This window comes from Trachymyrmex septentrionalis, unplaced genomic scaffold (assembly GCF_001594115.1).
Source record: "Trachymyrmex septentrionalis isolate Tsep2-gDNA-1 unplaced genomic scaffold, Tsep1.0 scaffold27, whole genome shotgun sequence".
NCBI lineage: Eukaryota > Metazoa > Arthropoda > Insecta > Hymenoptera > Formicidae > Trachymyrmex > Trachymyrmex septentrionalis.
Genome location: NW_017305430.1, coordinates 197,344 through 204,655, shown reverse-complemented (window position 1 = coordinate 204,655; position 7,312 = coordinate 197,344).

The window sequence follows — 7,312 nt, the reverse complement described above, 5'->3', positions numbered from 1 at the left end:
ATTTTTAGATTTCAATAAACTGTTCTCTTCCTGTACAATTTATTTAGCAAAATGAAATTAATGTTCTACTTCCAAACGGAGTTTAACAATAGCAAATTTTAAATAAGATGGTTTTGTCTTTTTCTCTCGTTCCTTTTTGCAATAAAAAATTTAAACATGAGCAAATTCACTCTGGCTAAATTGACCTTACGCGAGTGCTTAAGAGTTAAAAAAGCTTTTCAATACGTAACAAAGTTACGCGGACACAGGAAAGGCAGGGTTACATTCGTCATGTCGGTCAATATTCAACTATTCGTCGCGCTGTTCTCGTGCTGTATCCCGTTTTCGCGCGCGCGTATTCGTGCGCTTTGTACAAAATATACCCGCGCGTTGTAGTTACACAGTTGTTCCGTTCTCCCCGATGAATTTCAATGAAAACCCACGGGGCGAACGTCGGTCCTACGCGTCGTTCCAAATGCCCCAGTCGCGCTAACCGCAGCAGTCGGCCATCGGCATGTCGTTTGCGGCCGCTGTTAATTCGTCACTCGTTTCTGACGACCGCAAACAAGTTCGGCCTCTCGATTTTCCCACCGTCATTGAATCGCACCTCGCAATTAGGCGGTGGGCACACGAGCCCACTAACGACGGAAACGAGCGTGACTATTCGACTTCCGCTCGCGTGCATTTGGATCTTGGAGAATCCCACAACTCGCAGTTCTCAATTAGAGAGCATTCACGAAGGAGACTAGCAATTGGATCAAGCGATCAAGCGATGGATGGACGAGCATGATGGACTCTGCTGTTCGGAATGCGGTATGTCATATTGTGACGCAATGGCTGCATTGACAATTTCTTGCTGTTTCGAGAAAGAAGAGAAACATTCTGTCCTATCGGCAAAAATGTTGAGATTTATCTTACCCTTATAATGGGATATATATTATAGAAGAAGATATAGATGAAAGGAATACTGAATTCAGTACAAAAACAATGATTTTAAATTCTAGCGAATTTGAAAATGCAGTCAACATCTGTAATTTTTTATTGAGTGTCAAAAAGTTTTGGCATTCTATTATATAAGTATTTACATAAAAACTTACATGAAAATCAATGTATCTTTCAATTTATCCCGTACTAATAATTGTAATTTTCTGTCAAAAATCAAATTGTATTATAAAATACATAAATAAAAGTTTATAACGTTATTAAGTTTTGAAATTGTCTACATGACAGTAACAAAAATTCTTGTTTTTAAATAAATAAATTGTTTATCGTTTGTGTGTAATTAAAAAATAATCAAGTCTTGTAAATAAAAAAATAAAGAAATGAAGGAATGAAGAAATAAAGAAAAAGATGAAGTGATGAAATAATTAAATAAAGTATTGTCAATATATTGAATCGTCGTGTACCGGCATATAACGAAATATTCGTGGCAACTGAAACGAACTGTACCCATTGTCCACCTCCAGCCAGGCGCACGTTTGTTTTCCATATTTCATAGTTACGAGAATATCAGTATTCGGCTACATTCGCTTGTTCCGCGAATCTGTTGCCGGATGCTCGACCTGGTATTCACTGTAAATGCACGACTTTTATTTGTCTCTACTAAATGTTGAATTGTTGGTAAGATAAAATGGCAAAGTAAATTTAATTACCGTATGTCATTTTGAGTGCAAATACATATTGATCTCTATGCGATATGAAAATTGATGATTTCCCCCATTGCTTTATATTTATCTTCTTACAAAATCAAACTCTTTCAATCATTTCGCATATCTAATTGCATTCGCATTCAATTTCATTTATTATAGGTACGCGACATAAATAAAGAAAGCATGACGTTATATTGCATTATAGATAAATTATTTTATCTTTATTTTTATAAAGGAATAATGGTTTTATTAAGACTTGGCTGGAGGAGAAGACAAATTTTGTAATATTAATTTACGCGCCATGACATTTTTTTTTAGCTAAAGAATCAATTAAATTCTATGAGCAGAATACTTCGACAAATGGCCGTTATTTATCTCAATCCCACGGTGGGATTTCTATTCGTTCGTGGTATTATAATATGAAGATCCTTGAATAGTAGATCATCGTGACGCGATGTACTTCCCAGTGACGCATTAAAAATATGGCCATTATTTTAAATTCAATGGATACAAAGGATCAGACAACCAGGGATATTCATATTCTTTCATACTTGCGGATGTTCGTAAATATTTTAGGCGTGTATGTACCAGCGCGACATGTTTTTGAGTGCGGTCGACAGTGACACATAGCCTTTCCATTTGCACATGTGTACTGATAATATTTATATTTTTTCAAAAACTCTTTTAAGTTGTAAGTTAAAAATTTATGAGAGCAACAATCCAATAAAACCGAGCGCAAACTAGCATCTTTCCTTGAAATCTTCTGAAGTTTAATTGAACAACATGTGTACAAAAGGAAGCAATTACATATATGAAACTGAAAAATATATTTCTAAAATTCTTTAAGAAGAGAAATAAGTATTTCTATTCTGTAAACGTACACAATAATATATATAAAAGTTTTATGATAATTTATTAAATAAAATCAGATATGAATATAATATTAATAATTATTAAGTAATTAATTGTCATTAAATTTAATAAATGTATAAATAATGCATATTTGTTTTATATTGTATAAATTAGTATTATAGTTACAAGTAATAGTTACAGTAATTACAAGTTACACTTTAAATTTTTTGGAGTGGAATTTTAAAGATTGAAAATTCTGCCATTCTTTTTCAAGAATTGTAGAATTTTCAATCTTTAAGAGTGAGATTCCACTCCAAAGAATTTATAGAGTAAATTTTTGAATACAAAAGTTTCTATTGCATATTAAACTATAAAATTTTCAAAATTTCTTCGACTTAAAACCATTATACTTAAAACTTCATTTCTTTGCTGTTTGACTTCCTTAAATTTTAAACGCGAAAATCATCGCTGTTTCGAAACAAGCGGTATTTCATTAACTTGTTCTCAATTATTCGTAGTTGGCGAGAAAATGCGCGATGCCTGGGACACTCCGAATATACGCCACGAGTTTTCTCTCCTTTCTAAGTGGACATTTCTCTCCATTCCTCTTTCTTTCTTGTTTTTTTTTTTGGTCTGCATCACAAACAATTTTCTTGAATGAACGACGCGATACGAGGAGAAGAGTGTTCCGTGCACGTTATTACGCGACAGATACGAATGGCGGCTGAAGCACAACTGCAACGGTAAATTGTTGCAAGTCTCGTTTACATACGTCTTATGTACACCTGTATGCATTTTCACGTGGAAATTCAACCATCGGTATACCGGAACGCGTTCCGGTAACAGTCCCGCGTTACCGGGACCGGCAGAGAAACCGCGTGCGTACCTAGTATAAGCCGAAGCGCAAATAATGGGCCGCGAACGAGGGAGAAACGACGGGCCCGAGTGAATTATTCCGTGAGAATAATTACCGAGTAGCGAATAAATCACTTATCACGCTTTTGTATTATGTGCCTGAATTCGAGGCGGGGATGTGTGTGCCCACGAGAAACGAAATTAACCCAACCCTTAGCGTTCAATCGAATAGCGATATATGATGGTGATTTGCGAGTAGCTTGTCAAGATAATATTTGTATCTCCCGAATGTCATTCTAATGTCCGTTTAGAGAGAAAATATTTTTTAGCAAGTTGCAGTTCTTTGTGTTATAAAAAGGAATATAAAAAGTTAAAATATTTTATTACAATCTCAATATCGATTTTTATCTTTTAATATATAAAGATGTATATATATATATTAATATTTGATTATTATTATTATTATTATTAATATCACAACGAATTAGTTAAAGCTTTTATAAAAATATTTGATGACACGTATGGATCCTGATAACAAACTGCAAAATAATACATACGCAAACGCGGCAAGATTAACATACTTTTTCTACGTTATAATTATGAATTCCGGAAAAATAGAACGTATATTCGGAAACGAATATTGATCGTATTATAATTAAAATATGGAATTTTGCGTATTTAATAAAACTACGCCATTCTGTCATATTTAATGTCGAGATTATTAAAATCTCATTTTGTTAAATTTGTCAGAAAAAGATTAATATATGAATGTTTCCAATATACACGAAATATTATTTATCCCCCAAAATTATTTGTTTTTTATTTCGTATTTTTATTATTACTGACAATAAAGACGAGTAAAAGGATTATGAAAAATGGTTATGAAAATTTTCAACTTATAATTTTTTCTATAATGATTTTCAGATAATCTGCTTAATTTTTAGATAATCTTTTGATAATAGAATTACTAGCATGACGTTTATATTCCATCTCGAACTTTAGACCTTTCCTACTTCTTGAAATTTAATTAGATAAAGTTAATCACATTTTTTCGTCAATCTGATTTTAAGAATATTTATAAAAACTTTGATCTACTTTTTGAATTATCCTCTTTTTAAAGAAAATAATAAGAAGAATAAAAATAATGAATAGATTTGAATATTTTAAAATAAATAATTAATAATATTGATTAGTAATCAGTGATCGAGCTCTATTATTAAGAAGAAATATAATAAATAATTAACTTATCGATTTCAGTTCATCGAGTATCAAAAACTATAGAGAGGAACTTTAATAATTAATTAATAGTATTAATCAACTACCTAAAATTTAAATGTTGTCTTTCAAACTATTCTTTAAATAGTAAAAATATACGGACACAACGAGGTATCATCACGTAGATATATTTGATCCAATATCTCATTTGACGCTCATTCGAAATACTCGATCGTCGCGTCGTTCATTAATCGGCGCTGATTTAATTGCCGTTCCTGTCAAATCCGAAAGGACGTCTAATACATCGGGTCAACGTGCAGCCAAGTTGGCGAAACGAGATTCGACGGCGCGGCGGCGCGTATCCGCGCCGCGCCGGTCCGCGATCGTGACAGGAGACGGGAAAACAGACTTTCCGTCTGATCCTGCTTCCGGCTTTGCTGCGGTTGCGGAGCAAAGTTAAGCTCGTTAGTTTCAGCTTTGCGTTTCTTTCACGCCATTCCGATAACATTGGCCCCGTCCCGCTTTTGTTGCACACAACCGCCGCACGTACCTTATACTATGTCCATGTACGTGTGTTTAAGCGCATAAAGAAAAGCATGCAAAACGGCAAAAGCCGGTACGTTCTGCGGAGGTACGACTCGGTAGTGTGTGACCCGTTTGTGCAGGATACAGCGATGAGACAACAGGTGTAACGCTTCGAAAGGCAAACGTTTTGGACGTACCCTGATTTAGGACTTTGACCTCATCGGGTTTATAGACGATTGACTGTATAACATTGATTTTGTATAACCCGTGTTACACTGGATATTGGAAATTGAGAATTGCGAATTGAAGATTAGAATTCAATCAACCAGATAATTTTAATTTTAATCCATTCCGTTCTGATTGGCTGAATTCTAACTCTCAATTCATAATCCTCAATCTCCAATGCGTAACGTGACACGGGCATAACACAAGTCATACTACTAATAAAAAAGGAACTACTAGCCAGCAGTTCCTTTCTGATTGGTCAAAAGACACAAACGTGATTAATTAAAAAGTAATCACTAATTGCTAATCATAATCATGCAATAGCTAAATCGTGCACTCTAAATTTTCGGGAGTGAAATTTCATTTCCAAAGAATGATAGTTGCGCCAGTCCGATAGGAATAAAATTTTTATTCTTAAAGAATGAAGAATCACTCCAAATAGGAGTCAATTTTCAATCTATGTGAATAATTTTACTCTCCGAAGGAAGAGATTAAAATTTCACTCTGATAAATGTTAAGTTTAGCCTCCCTACATCTAATCCAAAAATTATTAGGCTCTTCCAACGTGTTTTTGCACAAAACGAATGAATATAGCAGAAAAAAGCGTCACTCTATCTCACGAAGCGAGATATTAATCATTAAAGTTGACTTTTTAAGTTAGATTAAGAAATTCACTCCTGAAGGAGTGAAGTGAAGTTCACTCCTTGCCGAACTGGCGAAATTATCACTTTTCTTGGCGTGAAATTCTATTCCAAAATTTAGAGTGTGATTACAGCTTTATGTCCGTATCACATTAGCAATTGGAGATTGATGTGTCTGCATTCGCATTTGCGTCTCTTGACTAATCAGAAAAAAACGACTGTCCAGAAAATTCTTGTCTGATTGATCAAGAGATGCAAACGCAAACGCAGACGCAATCTCCAATCTAGTATGATACCGACAGGGAAAGAGAATTGTAACTTTCATCAGTCTGGTATCAAATCCTATTCGAATAAATGGATAGATCAATTTATATGAATATTTCGCTTTCGTATAAGACGACTTATTCTCTGTATAAAGGATTATACTTTGATAGAATCCAAGCGTTGTCGTCCGTGAGGAAAACGATTATTAAACTGCAATCATTAGAGCTCGACAATATTCCTTTTACAAGCTTCTTTTTTCTATAGATTTATTGAAAAAACAATATAATTTGTATATTATTTTGAATGTATACGGAAAAATGTAAAAAACTCAGATTGAACAAACGTGAAATATTTATATTATAACAAAAAAAAATATGACATTGTTTCACCGCATTGTTAAAACGCTGCACAAGTTCTCAATTGTCTAAAAAATTTGTTCTACAGATTACTATGGGATGTAGAACAAGTTGAGATTAAATGCAATGTCGGATACAGTTTACCAATTTTTCATTCAACAATTTATTCGATTTGCCGAGCATGAAATAAAAAGAAAGTCTGGCATAACGGATCGACTGTTGCAAACTAGCGCGATATTTTATTTTCACGAGCGCCTATAAAGCGCATAACTCCGAAATTGGATACATGCAGCAAGTTGTATACAAACTTAAAATTACTATGCCTAGCTACGCCAAGAATATGATGAGAAATTTTCTGCAGATATTATATTTCTTGTCCCATACCTTTTTATTTCGTTTATATTCCAAATATAATTATAAATTTCAGATATTTCAAACAATTAGAAAAGCTGCCGTTTTTATACAGTTTTATAGGAGCAATTAAATGGAAAAGTTTTTTAAAATGTAAATTATGATTTTATGATAGCTGGTTTTTTTAAATTATATTTGTTCCTCTGTATTCTTAGTTCCGTATTTACTCGTCAAAAATTAAAAGCTTTAAGCCGACTTTTTTATTTTATTGTATCAGGTTTTGGTATAAAAAATATATATATGCACATATTAAACATTGGTAGGATATACATGTGTATAAAATGTTTGACAGGATGTGTGTGTGTGTGTGTGTGTGTGTGTGTGTGTGTGTGTGTGTGTG